We start from the raw sequence: 24711 nt of genomic DNA on the forward strand, positions 1-24711 counted from the left end.
TTGAGCACAAACAATCCTACACCAGTGTCCAATAGGGGAGAATGCAAAAAAAAAAGTAGCATAGGTAGCCATTCGGACCCATAACTGCAGATATATTGAATCTCAAACTCCTTCACCCCATTTTTTTTTTCTTATTTCTTTGTTGCATTTACTCTTTGCATTTTGGTGATGTTTTTTCTAGACTTTGGTGCATCTGAAATCACATACGACTTAGAGGTGCCATATTGCTATTTACTTCACCTAGGATAAGACTGCAATTGTTATTGTCATGGGACGCAACGCTGCCGCTTCCAATCATCAGGACAATTACGCAATTGACTGCCGAGTGATGACAGGCCAATTATTGGGGAGCTCACAGTGAGCGTATGGTATATACACATCCAATTCCAACACATGGAATATATATATCCCGATATGGTCAAGGCCAACTCTACAATAACAAAAGTGACTACTAGCTGCCACCACCTTTCGTTTATACAGGCCTATTGGATACTTGTTACAGGTAGCGTATGTCTTCAGGGGTGCGGTTTACAGAGCAAGAGGAACAGAGATATAAAATGTTATATATTTAATCTGGAAAGGTAGGCGGTGGTTATAAAAAATATAAGATGTTACAAAATGGGAAGAAGCCAATACGATATGTACAATCACATAAGATAAAAAGGAATAACAAAAGAGAAGTACTAAACCTGATGTTGCAGAAATGGCTCTTATTTTTATGGAGGGAAGCACTCCAATTAAAAGAATAGAAAACTCTCACAGAAAACTGTGTCTTCCAAAAATGAATGACAGGAACCCAACCTCTGATTTTTATTAGATCAAGGTTACGTCCACATACCTCCCATTGGTGTGCTCGTTTGGGGGTTGGTTGTGGGATATGCTAGATCTTTTAGAAGTTTATGAGATCAACAACTTTCAGGATATCTTTGCCCCTGGAGCTCCCAGGTGGTAGACATTGTTATCGTGTTTCGTGATTTTACCTTTCTATAAAGATAAAACATAGCATGAATAGCCTCATCCATCAGATGGATATTAAGTTGGAGTGGTTAGAATGACCTTACGGTAATGTGAGTGAATGTTCTGTTCGTCCCTTTGCTGTAGCAAATGAAAATATATCTCCATAAATATTGGATTGATGCAAACCCTAATATTCATCACTGACCACTGGCTCCAGAAGGTCTGAGAACCAGTACTTTCAACAGAGGAGGCTCTTGCCTTCAAAGTGTACTTCTCCGCCTCTGAATAAACAAATCCAAGTCTTTGTAGTTAGTTGTTATAGCAGATCTCTGCTGTAATTACCTGTTCACGGCAGGAGGTCTGTACATCAATAGAATTTGAATTGTTCTCACTTCCCCAGTTATAATTAACCCCATATGTTCAATGTTCAACATCCCCTATCCTATAAAAGGAATTTGATATTCCCTGGACCTCTATATGCCCCCCTCCCGCACCCCAGTATTTTTACCATATGCTTTGGCAATGCTAACATGTACTTAGTCCTGCCAATAAAGCTCACTTGAATTGAATTGAATTGATATCTCCCCTCTCAGGAGATGTCTTTAAGGATATTTGTTTTTCTCTATGACAGTAGTTTTTATAGGAAATTTTATTTTTTGCAAGCATTTCCTATGATGGTGCCCCTTTGGTATTGCAGCACATGGGGATCCTCTCCCGTCATAAGGATGGGAGTCCCATGACCTTGTTGGCTGAAGTCAGTACCAGGAGGAAAAAGGGAATAACACCACAATTGGCCATAGAGAAAATGGTTTTCTCCGCTGTTGGATTCTGCGTCACAGGTTCCAGCTCTATTTTTCTCATTAAAATAATGGAAACCTGACAGAACCCATATATGTCAGCGTAATCAGCAGGTGATGATAGGGTCTGTCATGCAACAGATCTGTCCCTGCCAGAAATCTGGCTCACGGGGAAGGGCTTCTCAGAGTGCGAATATGGAACGTGATTATCCAGATGAGACAGGCTCCTTAAGGGTCACCACGATGTGAATGTTTTCTGCTTTAAATCTGTAACAAATATGTGCTGTAATGTGTGACATTTTGTGTCGATTTGGTACAAATTTTGAGGAGAATTTCAAGCAAAGTGAGAATCGCCATCAGAATTCGCCATATTGGAATAAAATAGGACCAAACACGGTCCTCTATTAACCTAGTGACAAGTCCAATTTAATTATTACAACCGTGGAATGATTACGAAATAACATTGTCTAACGATTAGAGTGCAGTGTTTCACATAGATACTTTATATTTTGCATTACATAACAGTATACCCAGCGCTCGGGATCCACATTGACCTCTATTGCACTTGACAGTTGTTTTTGTTTTACCAGAAGATCAAAACAAGAGGAATGTTTGATTCAGAGGTAAAAGGCTGAGACAAGTGTGTGAAAAAAAGATGTATAATGAGGAGCAGACGAGACGTCAAACAAAGCAGTTTACAGTAAACAAAACTTCATCACATCAAGGCTGGAACTGATCTAAAAGGCAAATAGCCCTTAAGGCAACTGTGTTGTTAGAAAGGTGGCGAGAAAGAAATAGGTTGTGCTATGAATACTACTGAGATCGCAGGATCAGTAAAGAAGTGCCTTTACAGAAGATATACAGTATATATACTTTTATAGAAAGATGAAACATGCAGGATTCCGTCAGGGATGCTTACTTGGCCTCCAGTGCATGGTAGTGTGAATTTATTCACTCATCTCTAATAGGGATAGAGAAATGAATAGATACATAGATAATAGATAGATAGATAGATAGATAGATAGATAGATAATAGATGATAGATAGATAGATAGATAGATAGATAGATAGATAGATAGATAGATAGATAGATAGATAGATAGATAGATAGATAGATATAGATAGATAGTGCTGCTATCTATCTATCAAAAATAACGGGTACACTAAAACCTGTAAAAGTGATGTCCAAACCTCCAATCTCCAAACCTTTCTGATTTTCTAGATAGATAGTTACATGTCACAAAATTAGAATATCATCAAAAAGTTAAATGTATTTCAGTTCTTCAATACAAAATGTGAAACTCCTATATTATACACAGTCATTACACACAGAGTGATCTATTTCACGTGTTGATTTCTGTTAATGTTGATGATTATGGCTTACAGCCAATGAAAATCCAAAAGTCATTATCTCAGTATATTAGAATACTTTATATCATCAGCTTGAAAAATTATTTTAAAATCCAAAGCGTTGGCCTACTGAAATGTATGATCAGTAAATGCACTCAATACTTGGTCGGGGCTCCTTTTGCATCAATTAGGCTACGTTCACATTATCGTTGCGCGCCGGTGCGTCGGCGACGCAACGCACGACGCACCAAAAAACGCGCGCAAACGCACGCAAAAACGCTGCGTTTTGCGACGCGTGCGTCGTTTTTTGACGAAAATCGGACGCACGAAAAATGCAACTTGTTGCATTTTCTTGTGTCCGACGCTAGCGTCGGAAACGACGCACGTGTCGGAAAACGCAACCAAAAAAAACGCACGCGTCCCCCATGTTAAACATAGGGGCGCGTCGCCGCTGCGTCGCCGACGCAACAGCGACGCACATTAGCGGAACGCTAATGTGAACGTAGCCTTACTGCATCAATGCGGCATGGCATGGAGGCGATCAGCCTCTGGCACTGCTGAGGGGTTATGGAAGCCCAGGTTGCTTTGATGGCAGCCTTCAGCTCGTCTACATTGTTGGGTCTGGTGTCTCATCTTCCTCTTGACAATACTCCATAGAATCTCTATGGGGTTAAGGTCAGGTGAGTTTGCTGCCAATCAAGCACAGTGATACTGTTGTTTTTACACCAGGTATAGTGCTTTTGGCAGTGTGGACAGGGACCAAGTCCTGCTGGAGAATGACATTTCCATCTCCAAAAAGCTTGTTGGCAGAGGGAAGCATGAAGTGCTCTAAAAAGTCCTGGTAGACGGCTGCGCTGACTTTGGTCTTGATAAAACACAGTGGACCTACACCAGCAGATGACATGGCTCCCCAAACCATCACTGATTGTGGAAACTTCACACTAGGCCTCCAGCAGCTTGGATTGAGGCCTCCACTCTTCCTCCAGACTCTGGGACCTTGATTTCCAAATGAAATGCGAAATTTACTTTCATCTGATAACACCTTGGACCACTGACAACAGTCCAGTTCTTTTTTCCTTGGCCCAGGTAAGAGGCTTCTGGCGTTGTCCATTGGTCTTTAGTGGCTCAACACAAGGAGTGTGACACTTGTAGCCCATGTCCTGGAGACGTCTGTGTGTGGTGACTCTGGAAGCAATGACTCCAGCAGCAGTCCGCTTCTTGTGAATCTCACCCAAATTTTTAAATGGCCTTTTCTTAACAATCCTTTCCAGGCTGCAGTTATCCCGGTTGCTTGTGCACCTTTTTCTACCACACTTTTTCCTTCCACTCAACTTCCCATTAATGTGCTTGGATACAGCACTGTGTGAACAGCCGGCTTCTTTAGCAATGACCTTTTGTGGCTTCCCCTCCTTGTGGAGTGTGTCAGTGACTGCTTTCTGCACATTAGTCAAGTCAGCAGTCTTCCCCATGATTGTGGAGCTACTGAAACAGACTAAGGGACCTTTATAAACGCTTTGGAAGCCTTTACAGGTGTTTTTTGTTAATTATACTACTGGTAATTTACTGAGATAATGACTTTTGGATTTTCATTGGCTGTAAGCCATAATCATCAACATTAACAGCAATAAACACGTGAAATAGATCACTCTGTTTGAAATGACTCTATATAATATGAGTTTCACTTTTTGTATTGAAGAACTGAAATAAATTAACTTTTTGATGATATTTTAATTTTGTGAGAAGCACTTGTAATAGATAATAGATAGATTACAGATAGCTAGATAATAGACAGATAGATAATACATATAGATAGACAATAGATACGGTAGCTAAAAAAAATGGAACAGTGTGTAGTGTTGCAGAAGCGTGAGATCGCATAGATCGAAACGAGTTGTCTATCCTAATGACTGCATCCACCTTTGAGCAAGGATTTTAATCACGCTATATTTATATGCGCCAATAAATTTCAAGATTTTAGAAGCTGGAGTACACACCTTTTCCTCATCTTGTTAAAGTACTTCCCTACAAGTTATCTCCCAGCCAATAGCTGGGAGGCATCTTGTATAAAAGGCACCCTCCCCAACAGGGTGGTGCCTGAGCAACCCATTTAGTCTTAGTGGTGTTGGTGTGTGCAACTGTATGTTGCTAAGTCTCCGTCCCTAGTCTGTTATAATTATTCCCGTATCCCGCGTCCACGCTAGCATAGCATACTTTGTCCGTGTTCCTGTGACCACTTCAGAGGTATCCTAATCCTGAAAACGCGTCTGCGGTACCATATACCTTATGTCCAGGTCCCGATGTGGCCAGTCCTGTGTCCGTTGTTCCTGCTCCTAGTGCGACTAGGCCTAGGAGTGGTACCTGGCGGCTACCTGCAGCCCAGTCTGTCTCCACCATCAGGCGCTCCAGCAAAAACCAGGTAGCCGCTTAGCTACGCCCCTTCCTAGACTGGTCGGGTGGTGTTTTTATTGGCCCATGTGAACAGGTGGCAAAGTTTTGGTGCAAGAGCTTGACAAAGGCTCACTTCCTCTTGAGATGGAACATTGCTACCTGTTCACATGGACCAAAAAAACAAACATTTATTTGCATGGAGTTTGCTACTGAGTGCTGCTCATACCGCTTGCCTTTTTAGATAGCTAGGTAGATAGATAGTAATATAATACTGGGGGGTCTTTTTATATGACAGATGGGATTTTAGGCTGCTATCAGACACCAAGGACTCACACCCCCAGGTTTTCCTGTAATACAGGAAATATGATCTACAGATTCTCAAATTTAATGCAAAGCGGTGGTCAACAGGAAACATTCAGTGGTCAACTGTGCCAACGGAGCACATTTCCTGAAGAAATTGTAATGCAGCATGCACTTTATTTTGCGGACGGATAGCTCCGAGATGCAAATCTAATGTGCCAATGGACCACATAATGCCAGAATACGTACTGTCAAACTGTGCTTGCATTCTACCGGTATCGCCTAGAGTCAGACTGACACCAGAGAGTGACCTGGACTGTCCATGCTCAGTCATTATAGAGCATTTGTTCCTTTGATTCACAAATGACCCTTTATCCCTTATTGATGACATAATAAAGCGGGTGGGAACTTATCAGTAACAACCGGGCCTTCTACTACACACGTGTTGGATCAAATATGGTCTTAATCCCACGTCCTATGTATAAAATGGGATTGCAGGATCCCAGTACATGCTACAGAAAATTTGCACATGGGCTTGTTACTTCTGTACTGAGGAAAATAAATAGTCATGGAAAACTGGAGTAGGATACTTTATTTCTGCATGGAAAAGCCAATGATTAGCACCATTGATAGTTTAGCACACCAGCTGTAAAAGCAGAGTTTCAGCCTACCTAAGATTTATGCTGCGTAAATATGCAAACTCTTACGACTGTTATTACTATTTCCTATTTGCTGGGGTTTAGCGTTTACTTTATAGATGGGACATTTAATTAAATCCAGAGTCCAACTCAATCACAGACCCTACCTTCAGCTAAAAACAAAACAACTGTGTTCTCCGGGTAGAGGACGGCATATTTTAGCTTGCAGCAGCAAGTAACATGGGGTAATATGAGGACACAGAGAGCTGTGAGGTCACATCTAACACACAGGAGAAATTTATGGAGATCTGTATATTGTTTTTTTTCCCCTCCTTTTGTCCAGACTGAAGTTTGTACTGTTATGGTACAGTTGCCCACCCGTGGATACACCATTATCAAAAAACCCAAAAAATGACCCGTGTTGTAAATGTGCAGTCGACATCGACTTAGTATGAACTGACAATAGTTGCTTTAGTCAACAAAGTGTCCACCAGCGACTGTGCGCCGATTCCCAGCTGTGCGACATCTTGGCAGCTTTCCTACACTTGTGAATTGCAGCCTGTATGTCATAAAAAAAAACTTTACAAAATAAAGCAATTAAAAGGAGTAATAAGAGTTTTTCATGAATTTTTAGTGCATTTCTTAATGTTATTTATTGTGAAATGTTCTCGGGGAAAAAAAAGCAGCAAAACAAAATTGTCTTCCTGGATTATGAGCCAAAGATGGAAAAACAGTGAGGAAAGTATGAAGAGACGGCGCCAAGAATCACAAGCAAAAGGTAAAACAGAAGTCGTAAAATTTCATGGCTCGCGCATGAATAGATTTAGTATATGTTTTATTGTTTACTTGGCAGTGCAAGTTTATATTAGGGGAACCTAGGCTAATACACTACAGAAGGGATTTCATGGCTAGTCCTGATTATAGGCGGAGGTGTAGCGGAAGCTGCTTGGACCAAGTGCAACATTTGGAGCAAGGGCCCCACTTTGCATGTGCTATTAATAACACTGCTGCCTTCTTATGCAGCCAATAGGTCTTTGAACCCTCTCAGGCATCAGGGCTGTAATCAGGTCAACAGACCTAGGGTCCCAATACAAATTTGAAAAAAAAATTTGCCTACTATGAAGTTTACCCACTTCTGTGTTTTATGATAGTAAGAGAATACCTAATTTCTTGGAATGAAAATCTAGCAATCCGATTTTCAAGAACAGGCATTTCGCAGGCGGACTTGCAGGATAATGGAGTGAATTAATTAATAAATATTAAGAATTGCTTAAATCTAATTTACCTGTGGAACATTAGTGGGTATATGATCAATCCCCAAAAGATCCTAACCCTCCCCCCCCCCACTTATATCACAGTAAATAGTTAAATAATTGAAGTGGTGTTCCAATAAACTAATAGGTTTCATATCAAACCTTTGTTGTCCTTGTTATCTAGTAAAATTGTGGGATAATGTAATATCTGACTCCAAAGTGGTACATTTGTGATTATACATTAAGGGAAACAACAATTCGCTGCAAATTTGTGCAAAATCCCAAAAAGTAAATCTATGTCCTTGAGGAACAGTAGTGGGCACAAATTCAACCCCAAAACTTAAATTACTGTATTTTATAAAACAAAAATATGAGGATCCCAAGAAAATAAAAATCTATCACATTGTGTGATCTTGTTATCTTTCTCCATCTTTAGAAAAAAAAAATATTTTCTTCAGTTTAATCCTGCCAAATGTGAAAATTGCAAAATTTCAGGATTTCAATAAATCTCATAAAACCAATTGAATCTCATGCTATAATGAGCATTTTGGAAATAGAACTTTATCCCTTATATTAATGGCATTTACCGCTCATGACAATTTTTGGTAAATTGTTGCAAAGCTAAAGCTCAATGACGCAATAGCTGCATACTGCAGTAAAAAGGCCAAGGAAATTTTAGTAGTAAGCTTCAAGCCACACAGGTGCCTGTTTGTAAACACATCCAGTGAGCAAACCGGTTTGTCAAGATTAATAGCACATGGTCATGAACACATACATCACATATATCTGCTCATGCATGCATTTGTCTTCTAATATCACTCAACAGTTCTCCAAATTCTACAATAACAACTTAAGGGGCCGGAATGGGGGTTGTTTTCAGCTGGTATAGCGGTGTTAACTAGAATCTGGATAGGCAAGAAAACTTACCTGTCAATTATGGAGAAGTAACATCTCATTTCTCTAATCCTTCAAAATAGTTCATAAATAACATTGACTTTGGAGCTATATGTATTTCTATAGGTAAGAGTGCACTAAGGTTTCATTAAAAAGCTATTTTGTTTTTTTCAATCAATTTTTTTAAAATGTAAAACGCATATATAAATATACAAAAAAATTCATAAAACATCACAAGAAGTACTAATTTCCTCTATTTATATCAAATTGTGGCCTCAAAAACTCAGTTATATATAAAAATTCTAGACCCTATAACCTACAGGCACATGTTATGCCATCTTTTTGGTGATTAAAGTCCATACTGACCCAGTTGTAGAGGCAATGACCAGTTTTTATTGACCTAGTAGTACATTTTGCACTTTGGTGACTCGGCAATACATAATGTGCACAAACCCAAGTGACCAAAAGGTATGTACTGTCCCCGATGACATAATGGTACATAGTGTGCATAGTCCCTGGTGAGTCAGTGTTACATAAAGTGTCGGTCATTGGTGATAAAATGGCATATTTTTCCCCGAATTTTACAATATAGACTCTTATGACCAAGGTGGACAGTGCTCAGTCCCTCATTTAGTCTAATCTGTCATCCAATGGTCCCAATCTGCCAATTTTGAGATCTTGACGGAAGTACAAGCAATGTGTAACAACTCATTTGTGGAGTGAGGCTGTGCTACATGTGGCTGTCTATCCTGTCTATGACTAATACATCTGATTACATCTAAATTCTAGACCATAATTTTATATTTTTACAAGATCATGGGTTCTATGTGACATCCAACGGTCAGTATCTTTCGGTCTATCCATTTGGTAAACCCAGAATCTATGAAATACCCGGTTCGTTGACATTATTAGTGTCAGTACTGTGTTACACTCCCGAGTTGCCCCGTGTACTTCTTGAAGCAGTGCTGCATTAATTTGAGCTTACAGAATGAAAGAGCTACTTATTTATCATCTGGTTAAGGAAGAGGGCTAAGGGTCACAATTCAGAGAGAAAAACAAAATAATTAATGTGAAACCTACCAGTTCTGCCAAATTAGATTGCTGAGTCAAGTGATTAGTCGGCCTTTATTATATTAGTTGTCTGGAGATGCTCCAAAGCTGAACTGCTTGAAGCTTTCCAACCAAAGCATTAAAATCGTCCAGCTGTCAAAAATAAAATTAAAAACATGAACAGAGAACATTGTATCTGTATTTTTTTTTAATTCATGGCAATAATTTCATGTATGCGGGGGTTCTCGTAAGCTCTAAGAACAATATTTGGAGATTTCAACCTTATTGAATACCTAACTTTTTCAATAATGTACTGCAGGGAGTTACAGTGGGTACGGAAAGTATTCAGACCCCTTTAAATTTTTCACTCTGTTTCATTGCAGCCATTTGAAAAATTCAAAAAAGTTCATTTTTTTTCTCATTAATGTACACTCTGCACCCCATCTTGACTGAAAAAAATAAATGTAGAAATTTTTGCAAATTTATTAAAAAAGAAAAACTGAAATATCACATGGTCATAAGTCTTCAGACCCTTTGCTCAGTATTGAGTAGAAGCACCTTTTGAGCTAGTACAGCCATGAGTCTTCTTGGTAATGATGCAACAAGTTTTTCACCCCCAGAATGTGGGGATCCTCGGCCATTCTTCCTTGCAGATCCTCTCCAGTTCCGTCAGGTTGGATGGTGGATGCCATTTTCAGGTCTCTCCAGAGATGCTCAGTTGGGTTTAGGTCAGGTCAGGGCTCTGGCTGGGCCAGTCAAGAATGGTCCAGAGATGTTCTGAAGCCGCTCCTTTATTATAGCTGTGTGCTTAGGGTCATTGTCTTGTTGGAAGGTGAACCTTCGGCCAAGTCTGAGGTCCAGAGCACTCTGGAAGAGGTTTTCATCCAGAATATCTCTGTACTTGGCCGCAATCATGTTTCCTTAAATGACAACCAGTCGTCCTTTCCCTGCAGCTGAAAAACACCCCCATAGCATGATGCTGCCACAACCATGTTTCACTGTTGGGATTGTATTGAGCAGGTGATGAGCAGTGCCTGGTTTTCTCCACACATACCGCTTAGAATTATCACCAAAAAGGTCTATCTTCATCTCATCAGACCAGAGTATCTTATTTCTCATAGTCTGGGAGTCCTTCATGTGTTTTATAGCAAACTCTGTGGGCCTTCATATGTCTTGCACTGAGGAGAGGCTTCCGTTGGGCCACTCTGCCATAAGGCCTGACTGGTGGAGGCTGCAGTGATAGGTGACTTTGTGGAACTTTCTCCATCTCCCTACTGCATCTCTGGAGCTCAGCTACAGTGATCTTGGGGTTCTTCTTTACCTCTCTCACCAAGGCTCTTCTACCATGTTTGCTCAGTTTGGCTGGACGGCCAGGCCTAGGAAGACTTCTGGTGGTCCCAAACTTCTTCCATTTAAGGATTATGGAGGTCACTGTGCTCTTAGGAACCTTGAGTACTGCAGAAATGTTGTTGTAACCTTGGCCAGATCTGTGCCTTCCCACAATTCTGTCTCTGAGCTCCTTGGCCAGTTCTTTTGACCTCATGATCCTCATTTAGTCTGACATGCACTGTGAGCTGTGAGGCCTTATATAGACAGGTGTGCGCCTTCCCAAATCAAGTCCTATCCGTTTAATTAAAGGGAACCTGTCACCCCCGTTTTTTCAGATTGAGATATAAATACTGTTAAATAGGGCCTGCGCTGTGCGTTACTATAGTGTATGTAGTGTACCCTGATTCCCCACCTACGCTGCGCAATACATTACCAAAGTCGCCGTTTTCGCCTGTCAATCAGGCTGGTCAGGTCAGGTGGGCGTGTTCACAGCGCTGTTTCTTCCTCAGCTTTACGTTGGTGGCGTAGTGGTGTCCGCATGTTGAGGTGACTAATCCACTGTGGGCACGTGAAGAAGCAGCGCGCGATCTGCGCTATCACCCCCTGTCATCGGTGGGGGCGGCCATCTTCCTGGGGCCGCGCGTGCGCAGATGGAGTGCTCTGCTGCACGGGGCTTCAGGAAAATGGCCGCGGGATGCCGCGCGTGCGCACAAGAGATCGCGGCGGCCATTTTCCCAAAGCCGAGATGCAAACGGCGACTTTGGTAATGTATTGCGCAGCGTAGGTGGGGAATCAGGGTACACTACATACACTATAGTAACGCACAGCGCAGGCCCTATTTAACAGTATTTATATCTCAATCTGAAAAAACGGGGTGACAGGTTCCCTTTAAACACAGCTGGACTCCAATAAAGGAGTAGAACCATCTCAAGGAGGATCACAAGGAAATGGACAGCATGTGGATTAAATATGAGTGTCTGAGCAAAGGGTAGATATATTTCTTGGTAGCATGTTAGCCAGTGGATAGCCATTAAAAAGGTATCAACCACTGAGGACTCTCAATTCTAAATATTTTTCTATCCACTGGCTAACATGGTACCAAGATATATATCTTTCCACTCAGATATTGATAATTCTGCTACACGTCACCAGTCTTATCTATGGCATTTTTTTGTGCTGTGTTGTGCATAAATATGCGATTCTCCAGAATTTCTATTAGTCTATGCCTGATGAAGGGACCAGAGTAGTCTCGAAAGCTTGTAATTTGTTACCATCTTTTCAGTTAGCCATTAAAGGGAACCTGTCACCTGAATTTGGCAGGACAGGTTTGCGGTCATAGGGGAGGGGTTTTTGGGTGTTTGATTCACCCTTTCCTTACCCGCTGGCTGCATTATTGGGTTGAAGTTCATGCTGTGTCCCCCGTAGTACACGCCTGCGCAAGGCAAGATTGCATTGCGCAGGCGTGTACTATGGAGGACACAGCATGAACTTCAACCCAATATTGCGGCCAGCGGGTAAGGAAAGGGTGAATCAAACACCCAAAAACCCCGCCCATATGACCGCAAACCTGTCCTGCCAAATTCAGGTGACAGGTTCCCTTTAAAAGGCATCAACCACTGAGGACTCTCAATTCTAAATATTTTTCTTGAGCAAAGGGTCTGAATACATATGACCATGTGAAATTTCAGTTTTTCTTTTTTATTAAATTTGCAAAAATGTCTACATTTCTGTTTTTTTTAGTCAAGATAGAGTGCAGAGTGTACATTAATGTGAAAAAAATGAACTTTTTTGAATTTACCAAATGGCTGCAATGAAACAAAGAGTGAAAAATTTAAAGGGGTCTTAATACTTTCCGTACCCACTGTGTATCCAACCCATGAAATGAATAACTGGTATAGCAAAATGGGGATATTAAAACTTAACCTTTAATTATGTAAAATCAATTAAAAAATATAACAAAAAAAAAAAGAAAATGTGTTTCCACACAAGTGCCCTCAACAGGTTAACAGTGGAGTGTGTAGTACCTAAAAATGTCTTAGTTGCTGTATTCAGCACACAAAATATTAGTAAGACATAGTCCAAATTGCCCAGGGACTTAAAAGTGAATACCTTATTCTTTTTCCTTTCAATGAGTAGATACCAAGTTGTGCTTCTTTGGTTACAGCCATTTATTTACTATATTTTTTGCAGATCCTAGTGATAATTCAAATCTCTCATTCTTCAGATCTTATGGCATAAAGTGCTCTTAGTGCTTGGTGTATCAAGTGAATACAGTGGGTAGGGGTGTAGGTGAGTCATGTATGTGACCCCCCGTTCACTGTATAGCCCCAAATCTACTGTAAGGTACATCAGAAAAACAGTGGGTTAATAATCATTCCAGTATGTCATTTTGCAGCATAAAGCAATCAGTGCTCCCTGTATTCACCATAGGATGGTCTGTAGGACCATATTTATCCTTATATTAAATGGGTAAATTAAGACACCAATATATGTCCCGGGTATCAAAATGGAAAAAATGCTTGATCTCACCCAATTGGCCCAGGGATACCCCAAGTTACATGCTCTGCCAATATGCTAAAGGTACAGTCAGGCCTTGAGTCTGTCTCCCGTCTTCCTAGGTGGCAATGTATGCACTGCTCCATTCATTGTTTATAGGATTGCTGGAGAAAGAAGAGCACTGTGCTGACGCTGCTCAATTCATTGTTTACAGGACTGCTGGAAAAAGCAGAGCACTTTGCGGCCACCATTCCATTCATTGTTTATAGAACTGCTGGAGAAAGCAGAGCATTTTGTGGCTGCCACTCCATTCATTGTCTATGAAATGGTAGCTAACAGAACTGCAGCCACTGCTCCATTCAATGTCTGCTGGAAAAAGCAGAGCACTTTGCATCCACCGTTCCATTGTCTATAGGACTGCTGGAGAAAGCAGAGCACTTTGTGGCCAACGCTCTATTATCTGCAGGATTTCTGGAGAAAGCAGAACTTTGCGGCCATCGCCATAGTCATTGTCTGTATGACTGTTGGAGAAAGCAGAGCACTGTGCAACTACAGCTCCATTCTGTGTAAATGGTGTATGGTGATGACTGATGACTTAGAAGATAAAAGAATTGGGTATCTTAGATTTCATGTTGAGCATGTTATCATTGGAGATAGTTTGCCACAAGAGGATTTGGCAATGGCTTATTCCACCCTCTCCATAGCAAACATATTTATGTTCTGCTCATGGTCCCAGGATCAGAGAGTCGCTTTAAATGGTGGCTTTGAGCAACCAGAATTTTAATCAACAGCTATACGGGAGAGTTCATAGAATCATAGAATGTTGGAGTTGGTAGAGACCTCCGGGGTCCTTGTGACCAATCCCCTGCTCAAGGCAGGATTCACTAAATCATCTCAGACAGATGTCTGTCCAGCCTCTGTTTGAAGACTTCCATTGAAGGAGAACTCACCACCTCTCATGGTCGCTTGTTCCACTCATTGATCGCACTATCAAAAAGTTTTTTCTAATATCTAATATTTATCTTCCCCCTTTCAGAGAGTTGGCTCTCTGGATCTGACAAAGAGCTCAACAGTTGCAAAAACCAGGAATAACCCGAGAGCCATGGCTTTTAGGATAGTACACACACAAGTCCATTGCACCTTCCATGAGCCATGTCTACTCTATATCTCAAGAATTCTGCATCTATGTCCGGTGGCACACAGGATCCACATTTACTTTATTGATCCTTCCTTTGTGATCAATCTGTCAAATTGGTCTACATGGATGACATATTTCCACTGAAAGCCTACATTTACCCTAAGACGAACAGACAGAGCTAATCAATCTTGACAGAAACATGGCTAGACAAAGCTAGCCTGGGCCCTAAGAACAGCACATTCAGTAGCCAAATATATGAGCTTAATAGTACTAGGAGTATACATTTTTTTATCATTAAATAAGAATGGTTTTGCCGCTTGTTTTGATCGTCACTTCGATTTTTGGCATTGACATTTAGAGCCGAAAGGCAAATCATTGCAGGATTGAGAAATAACATTACAGGCGTCACCCATTATTGTTTTTATATCAGCATAGTAATGATTTGAAGGCGATGATAATAAAGCAGTGAAATTCTCCACTTAATAGGTGTCATAATATTAGCATTGGAACGAATATCACTCTTGCGTAACCGTATTGCAGCCAACTCATTTCAGTCTTTGTTTATTGTTTTGAAACTAGTCCGGGCTTATTAAAATGTGCCTTTCCTCCTAAATCATTGGGCTACTGACATGACCTTGAATGGCTTCATTCATCAACTGTTGTGAGATATTTATATACCATTAATAGGCATACAATAGGAAACAAACTTCTAACATGACAGACAGAAACGAGCGAGATTCCACAACCCGCAATAGGAGACGTCAATTATTAAATAATGTCTCTTATTGTACACGGATTAGTAGATACTAGCATTAAACATTGGATACTTTGTCCTTTGGTTGAGTGCACAATGTGAGAGTTGGTCCCAAAAAATAATTTACGCTCAAGGCAAAATTATAGTAATCCTTTGTTCGCATAATATAATATCTTAGGAAGGCTTGGGATGGAAAGAAAGGAATAATTTTATCTTCGTACATTTGGTTGCAAAACATGGACTGGAATCTGATTTTTTTTTTTTTTTTTTAACATCATGCAACAACACATCGATGATATCGAATGCATTGTCGGTTGATGTATCCCACCATCTATGACCAATATAATGTCTATGAGGGACACCTAAATGTCCCCTGATGCCTCAAGTTGGGGGGAAGCATGGACTGGACAGAATCCTAAAGAATACAATCTATCATGGCAAATCAGGGCTTTATCTAGGGTTTCGTTCTCCCTGGATAAAATGTTATTTCACTATCATAGCCATGTATTTAAATACCCCAGATAAGACAGAGTGGATTATTCATACCCCTCAGGCACATGGCCCATTAGTCCTCACTCACCTGTGCCCCTAAAGCAACACAAAGGAAAAATTCAGGAGACACGATAAACTTGATGCTGTTTTATTACAAATCGCATTCCACTTATGTTTATTGATAAGGGGATCCAGTAGTGGATAACCCCTTATTAATGTTCCCATGGTGCTACGTAAATGATAAAAAGGTCTACACGTATGTCCTGGACTGGTGCCACTCCTCCAATCCTGTGTTCCTCACTTGACTTCTGACATAAATGTTACATGCCTGCTGCGGACAATCAGTAGCTGCTGATTGGCTGCAATCTTCACAATTAAGTCAGCATTTCCGCTGATTGGCTGCAGTGGTCACATGACATCGTTTACGTCAAGAGACCGGCAAGGGACACGGAAATGAAAAACACCACCAGTCCAGGATATAAGTATAGATTTTTGTTTTTAATTTGTGCAGAACCTATTAACAATCCAATAGTCCAATAGTGGGCAGCCCCTTTAAATAGCATGCACATTTGATCAGCCGTGACAATGTATATGACCACCTTAATTTGCATTGGCCTGTAGGTTGGCCACAAATTAATAATTTTCTGTTGTCACCGACTGATCTGTGAAAGTTGTCATTTTGTAAAAATATATAAAAATATATCTGTCAACTATAACATCCGAGAACTACCAACTGGCCATCCGATAGGTTCTTGTCCAGTAATGATCTTTCCAAAAGAACGGCTACAGAATATTTCGGAACGATCATTCGCTCCTTGGCAGTTCAACCATCAACCTATTTCTGCCTATCGTTAATGGCCATTTTTAAGACTAAATGGACTTTGGAGTAAGACGCAGATGTAATTCCTCGCTTCTTATCTGTCTATCACCGTCCTTGTGCAGTTAAACAACTTGTACTTTACATTTCCCAGAAGATCAACCCGCTTTCTCAGGATAACACTGCATCTTCTATTTTTCAGATGATTGCAGATTGATTTGATTTCTTCAGAGAATCTTTTGTTCTGTCCTTTGAATACCTTCTGCATCTCCAGCTTCAAATCCATGTTGTGATTAATGGCTCAAAATGGTAAAATTGATATCATCTCAATAAAGGAAGAACATCTGATGTTTACATAAAGGGGAGGCAATGAGAGAATTTTGTATCTTTCAGATTTCATACAAGAGACTGAATGATTACATGTCTTCTAGGAAAGATTTCAAGCTCCTGTAGTAAACGTTGATGCTGATTTCATAAATCGAAGGACCTGATTTAGTCCCATATATAGCCTATCCTGCCAATAACAGATGGATGATTTAAACAAAACAAAACAGAAAACTTGACATGTATATCTCCAACTGGGTCCCTTACCGATCCTGGTCTGAATATAGCAGAGGGTGACCATGTGTACCTCTGCTCCATTCATTGTCAATGGAACGCTGAAGATAACAGGGATCGCCATGGTTCTCAAAGAACAGACCCCCAGTGATAAGTTATCCTTCATCTTATGGAGAAGGACTAACTTACAAACTTGGTACAACTCCTATAATGACAAAAATGAAGTTGGATTCTGCACAACTGATCAAAAGTGAAGTGCTGTCCAGTCTTAAAGGGGCTGTCCCATGAATAACATTATCGAATCACAATGGTGGGACCCCACAGATCCTGAGAATAGGAGTCCTGATCTCGCCTATGTAAATGGAGCAACAGCGCACATACAGTTAGGTTCACAAATACAGCTCTGGCAAAACTTAAGAGACCACCACATGAAAACCCTGTCATGGGCAGCCCAATCTCCAGACCTGAACCCCATTGAAAACCTCTGGAATGTAATCAAGAGGATGATGGATAGTCACAAGCCATCAAACAAAGAAGAACTGCTTACATTTTTGCGCCAGAAGAAGTGTGCAAGACTGGTGGAAAGCATGCCAAGACGCATGAAAGCTGTGATTAAAAATCATGGTTATTATGCTCAGGAGGCATATAATGAATGTTAAGGTTCTAAGGGGAAAAAAAACAAAAGTAGACCCTCTGGGTCATGGCTGCAGAGCCCCCGAGGACAAGCGGACCAGATGGATCCACCCCCTATACAGGGAGTGTTAGGAGCAGGCCCAAGGGGGATGTAACCACAACTGCCGGAGCCAAAGGGACGACTGGGGTAAAATCGAGGAAAAGTGAACACGGGTACCAAAAGGAAGGAAGACGGAACGAGGAGAATCTGGGATTGACAATGGCTAGGAGCAGGGAGCTGCAAGAGGGACCAAGCATGGCTTCCAATGGCACCGGGTCACTAGTCTTTACTGATGATGTGACAGAAGTAGCCAGATGACTTTCTGCTCATAGTCAAGCAAATGCAGCAAGATTGATTGTACGGCGCATCACAATACAGATGGACAATGACCCAAAACATACTGCAAAAGAAAACCAGGAGTTTAAGGCAAAGAAGTGAAATATTCTATAATGGCCAAGTCAACTGCCAGACCTCAGCCCCATCAAGCATTATTTCACATGCTGAAGACAAAATATAAATCATAAAGACCCATAAACAAGTAACAACGACTGCAGTAAAGCCCTGGCAACGCCTCACAAATGAAGAAACCCATTCTTTGGGGACATCCGTGGCTTCCAGACTTCAGGCCGGCATTGCCTACGAAGGATTCTCTACAAAGTATTAAAAATGACCATTTTATTTATAGTTAAGTTAATTTGTCCAATTTCTTTTGAGCCCCTGAAATGGGGAGGTTTTGTGGAAAAATGATTGCAATTCCTAAATGTTTCACAGGATGTTTAACCCCTTTAATTAAACATGAAACTCTACACTTTAATTGCATCTCAGTTGTTTCATTTTCAATAAAAAATAGTGGCATGTAGAGCTGAAATCACAAAGATTGGATCACTGCCCCAATATTTCTGCATGTACATGAACACCTTTCCACTAACTTGTATGCGTCTATAGATCCTGCATGCACACTACTGCTCCATTCAGATGGGGGACACAAGACCCCCTTTCTTTGGCTATAGAGCTCCCAAGAGTTGTCACTCAAGACTAGGGGGGGGGGGAGTAGTTGCAGAGCGGAGAGTATTTTAGCCTAAAGGCTCCAATTCACATTAAGTGAAAGTTGCTGAACCTGCCGATTTCAGTAGGACCATCCGACAGATGTGATGTGTTGAGAGGCCTCCATATCTGTCAGGGGAGAGAAGGTCCGAGTAGTTGGAATTTTAATTCCAGATCCTTGTCTTTACAGGGGAGATAAGCGGAGCGCTCATGTATCTGAGGGTACCGTCACACAGTGCAATTTTCATCGCTACGACGGTACGATCCGTGACGCTCCAGCATCGTAACAATATCGCTCCAGCGTCGTAGACTGCTGTCACACTTTGCAATGTACGACGCTGGAGCGATAATTTCATGACGTATGTGCGATGTAGAAGCCGTTGGTTACTATGCGCACATCGTATACGATATATGTTACACCATGCGATCATGCCGCCACAGCGGGACACTAGACGACGAAAGAAAGTTTCAAACGATCTGCTACGACGTACGATTCTCAGCGGGGTCCCTGATCGCAGGAGCGTGTCAGACACTGCGATCTCGTAACTATATCGCTCGAACGTCACGAATCGTGCCGTCGTAGCGATCAAAATTGCACTGTGTGACGGTACCCTTAGGGTCTGGGAGAGATAGTGGTCCGTCAAATGAACCTTCCACCGACAGCTATCACGTGTATGGCCAGCTCTAGGGACAGTCTTGCAAATTGAAATAAAACGTACTTTTCTTATTAATACTGCTGCCTAAACAGTACATCAAGGTATGATCACCCCTACACCTCTTCTATCTAACACTATCAGCAGCTTTGTAGGGTCAAAACTGCTGACAAACTCTCCTTAAGAAGTTAGGTGTCAGCGCAAAGGTAAGGAAGGATGAATTACACTGTAAGTGAAAAATAATGCCTGGGCGTGGATGAAAAGTAATGTCCAAAAACAGCAATCAAGGTGTAAACTTGTAGTGGTTAGCTGCACGCATGGGTAGTGGATCAGGCCTGTTGTATAACTCATGGGTGACGGACATGTTTTGTTTACACCCTTGAGTATTGTTTTAAGAACTTGTTTCAAATTGGTTTACAAGGAGATAATTGTATGGTTCATTACGGCCGGGCGGCCTTGTGTCGTGTGACTTCAACGAACAAAATGAATTAAAAAAAAAAAAAAAGTGTCTGCAATGCCGGTGTCATCACTCACAACAAATATGGGTGGAAATACTTGCAGTTAATAGAAAATTGAATGAAGTTGCTCATCGTCGTTTCATCAAATTTGGAAACTTTCAGATCTGATTTTTTATTCTCTATTTTTCTTTTGGTGGGTGCTGGTTTGTTGTGGGTGGAGTTGTGGGGGAATAATAATTCTTATTCCTTGTAAGAGTTAGATGTTGTCGTACGAGAGAACTAGATACCGACAGACCAGTAGGCTTATGTAGTCTTCGCGTTGTATGCGAGATTCCCATAAATATCCAACCTCACGGCTGAGGCTGCACCTTACCCCCCTCCGACGGATGCAAATGACTCCAACAAAAGCCTATTTTGACCAATTACTAGATGAATTTCTCATAATGAATTCAGCTGGGGGGGGTCAAACACATTATGGCCGCTGCTTAGTATCATAGGACAAGCTTGGTGGGCGACACTCGAGACGCAGACGGCAGCCTTCACCGAGAGCAGAGTACTGGATCCCTTGGTCTATATTATGGTATTGCGTCCCGGTTTCTACTATGAAGCAATCACAAAATAAGTTGTCAGCAATAACACAGCTATAAAACATAATAATAGCACTTTGTCCCACATTACCATAACTAATTGCTTATATTATGATGAGGTGCTCAGCTTACACATAGGAGTAAACCGAGCCTATGTGAATCCACCGATCAAGACGTGAGGCTCCACCCGGGAAGACACTTTAGTTGTGATTTCTAATTGCACTAGGTGTGTTCCCATCTGATGAAGTCACTTTGCTCGAATATGACATTAATCGTTTCATGATTGGTGGAGACCCCCATCGATCCTAATTATGCTGGGGTAGCACTGCGGAAAGCTTCGGCCCAGTCACCCATGCACAGCGCCACCACCTGTTGGGTAGGGGAGCTGCAGCACACCTCCATTCAAGTGATGCCTGCAGTTAGCTGGGACACCGTTGTGAAGGGAAGCGAATGAGCAGCGTAATACTGGACCTGCATCCCCTTCATATTCAGGGTTGGCAGTGATTCCAGACCTCCATCTACCTGGACCTTTTACACGAACCATTTGGCGAAAAAGTGTTCATAGGAAGCCAATGTAAACACACCAGCAATCACCTATGGGACTAGCAAGCGCTTACGGTAATTTTTATGAATGCACAAAAGTCATCGTTATCAGCAATGCATCGCCTGGTGTAATTAGGAGATGACATGAAACTGTATGGGGCGACGACAATCACATTATCTATCTTTCTGCCCTCATCGCTGCTCAACTAAATTGAGGCCTGTGTAAATAAGCCATAAGATGGGAATACGCCTTTAAGATGAGTTATCTGCTATCCACATAGGGCATAAGGATGAAATTGAAGGGGTGAGCCTCCCCAATCAGCTGCTATCAGCTCCGCCAGTGGCAGGATGTAGTGGATGGAGCCGTGTAGTGGCCATTCAAGGGTACCGCAGCTTGGATCACATTCATTTCAATAGGAGCTGAGCTGCAGTATCGGCGAACGGCCACTACAGAGTATGGAGCGGTGCTGTGAATACTGTATTATAACTGGAGATGACGGAAAAGATTCGCAGGACCCTGGTTCAGTTGCCATGTTGACCCTGTGAACGTTTCCACTTGCATCACCGGTGCGAGATCATAATTGTGATGTGACATAGGCATCGTTTTGCGACGGGTCTACCAATCCGAAAAGGCACTGGGAAAGCCGACAGGGAAGAAGCAGGACTACCCCGTCACCACCGGCACTTAGACTCTAAAAGAAACAGACTGGGCGGGTGGGTTTGTTGGGGACCTAAAAGGATAGATTTTATATTTTTCTTCTGGGGCACTTTTACTTTTAAAGGAGACACCCTGACGGCAGTACTACTTTTTAGAGGTACTCCGAGGCATCATTACGCTTTTGGGTGGGCCCCATGGGGCATAAATAATCATTAAGGGCATCATTTAATTTTGGGAACATTCTGGGCTCTGTGGCTTGTTTGGGGGCACTCTGGTGTATTATTAATCAAATTATAATTTCGTTGGGGGGGCATTATTACTTTTTAAAGTAAATGCAGGACATTATTAGAGTGGGCCATTTTTATCTAGTAAATGGGCCCGCAGGGAACATATTTTATAAGGGGGCATTAGAATATTACCCGACAAAGGGCACTTGGGGCTTAATTGTGAAAGGGGCATTGGAGGGACATTATTACTTTTTAAGGGGGCACAAAAGTGTCACTACTGTAAAAGGGGCACCGAGGGCAACACTTTCATATGGGGGTACCCAGGCAATATTAGTTTCTAAGGGGGAAGTGGGCACTATTACTTCGTATGTGGGATGTTTTGGGGATTTATACCCTTTAATAGGAACACGCAGGGGGGGTCTCTAGGATGTATTGGTGTAGATTGTGGCTCACGACCGTCTCTAGTTCAATGTGGCTCTGAATGTGTGAAGTTGGAGACCCCTGATCTAGAGGGAATCCCCCATAATACCTCAGTGGGCAATTAGGGGTAAAATCAGGGTCACTACAGGCTGACAGTCTCCGTACACTGTTAAAGGCACATTAAAAAATTACTGAAAAAAAATCAAATTTTGCAAAAAAAAAAAGAAAAATGGGCATAATGTAAACTATTGTGTGGTCAGTTGTATGCTATATAGGACAGATAAGAGGACAGACCGCGGCCTGTGGTGTCTTCTTATCGTTATTTGCTTTCCCTCCTCTCCAATCATGAGGAAGTGACAAGCAAACACTTGAGCTGAGCAGCCGCCATGTCTCTGTACACACTGAGCAGCCATGTCCCTGTACAGAGCTGAGCAGCCGCCATGTCTCTGTACGCACTGAGCAGCCGCCATGTCTCTGTACGCACTGAGCAGCCGCCATGTCTCTGTACGCACTGAGCAGCCGCCATGTCTCTGTACGCACTGAGCAGCCGCCATGTCTCTGTACGCACTGAGCTGAGCAGCCGCCATGTCTCTGTACACACTGAGCAGAGCAGCCGCCATGTCCCTGTACACACTGAGCTGAGCAGCCGCCATGTCTCTGCACACACTGAGCAGCCGCCATGTCTCTGTACACACTGAGCAGCCGCCATGTCTCTGTACACACTGAGCTGAGCAGCTGCCATGTCTCTGTACACACTGAGCTGAGCAGCCGCCATGTCTCTGTACACACTGAGCAGCCGCCATGTCTCTGTACACACTGAGCAGCCGCCATGTCTCTGTACACACTGAGCTGAGCAGCCGCCATGTCTCTGTACACACTGAGCTGAGCAGCTGCCATGTCTCTGTACACACTGAGCTGAGCAGCCGCCATGTCTCTGTACACACTGAGCAGCCGCCATGTCTCTGTACACACTGAGCTGAGCAGCCGCCATGTCTCTGTACACACTGAGCAGCCGCCATGTCTCTGTACACACTGAGCTGAGCAGCCGCCATGTCTCTGTACACACTGAGCAGCCGCCATGTCTCTGTACACACTGAGCAGCCGCCATGTCTCTGTACACACTGAGCTGAGCAGCCGCCATGTCTCTGTACACACTGAGCAGCCGCCATGTCTCTGTACACACTGAGCAGCTGCCATGTCTCTGCACACACTGAGCTGAGCAGCCGCCATGTCTCTGTACACACTGAGCAGAGCAGCCGCCATGTCCCTGTACACACTGAGCAGCCGCCATGTCTCTGTACACAGAGCTGAGCAGCCGCCATGTCTCTGTACACACTGAGCTGAGCAGCCGCCATGTCTCTGTACACACTGAGCTGAGCAGCCGCCATGTCTCTGTACACACTGAGCTGAGCAGCCGCCATGTCTCTGTACACACTGAGCTGAGCAGCCGCCATGTCTCTGTACACACTGAGCTGAGCAGCCGCCATGTCTCTGTACACACTGAGCTGAGCAGCCGCCATGTCTCTGTACACAGAGCTGAGCAGCCGCCATGTCTCTGTACACACTGAGCTGAGCAGCCGCCATGTCTCTGTACACACTGAGCTGAGCAGCCGCCATGTCTCTGTACACACTGAGCAGCCGCCATGTCTCTGTACACACTGAGCAGAGCAGCCGCCATGTCTCTGTACACACTGAGCAGCCGCCATGTCTCTGTACACACTGAGCTGAGCAGCCGCCATGTCTCTGTACACACTGAGCTGAGCAGCCGCCATGTCTCTGCACACACTGAGCTGAGCAGCCGCCATGTCTCTGTACACACTGAGCTGAGCAGCCGCCATGTCTCTGTACACACTGAGCAGAGCAGCCGCCATGTCTCTGTACACACTGAGCAGCCGCCATGTCTCTGTACACACTGAGCAGCCGCCATGTCTCTGTACACACTGAGCTGAGCAGCCGCCATGTCTCAGTACACACTGAGCAGAGCAGCCGCCATGTCTCTGTACACACTGAGCTGAGCAGCCGCCATGTCTCTGTACACACTGAGCTGAGCAGCCGCCATGTCTCTGCACACACTGAGCTGAGCAGCCGCCATGTCTCTGTACACAGTGCACGGAGCGCCCCTCACCCACCTCCTCACTCTTCAGCCTCAGAGGAGGATCTGATTCTGGCACATTCTACCATGGTAACCTCGCGCTCCGTAGCAACACAGCAGAAGCTTCATCCAATCAGCGAGCGCC

The 24711-nt window shown here is 42.8% G+C and overlaps 1 long non-coding RNA gene across 1 annotated transcript in view; it reads right to left on the reverse strand.

The window, feature by feature from the left end:
* Positions 1 to 24664, reverse strand: part of LOC138647378 (uncharacterized) — a 69985-nt gene extending 45321 nt beyond the window's left edge. Inside the window, exons 1-2 of the long non-coding RNA XR_011314952.1 lie at positions 24604 to 24664; positions 9658 to 9780 (exon numbers count right to left, since the gene is read on the reverse strand). This is a non-coding gene — a long non-coding RNA (uncharacterized lncRNA). The remainder of the gene's footprint in view (positions 1 to 9657; positions 9781 to 24603) is intronic.
* Positions 24665 to 24711: the final 47 nt, after the last annotated feature.

The sequence above is a fragment of the Ranitomeya imitator genome, chromosome 8, assembly GCF_032444005.1.
Source record: "Ranitomeya imitator isolate aRanImi1 chromosome 8, aRanImi1.pri, whole genome shotgun sequence".
In the NCBI taxonomy this organism is placed as follows: Eukaryota; Metazoa; Chordata; class Amphibia; order Anura; family Dendrobatidae; genus Ranitomeya; species Ranitomeya imitator.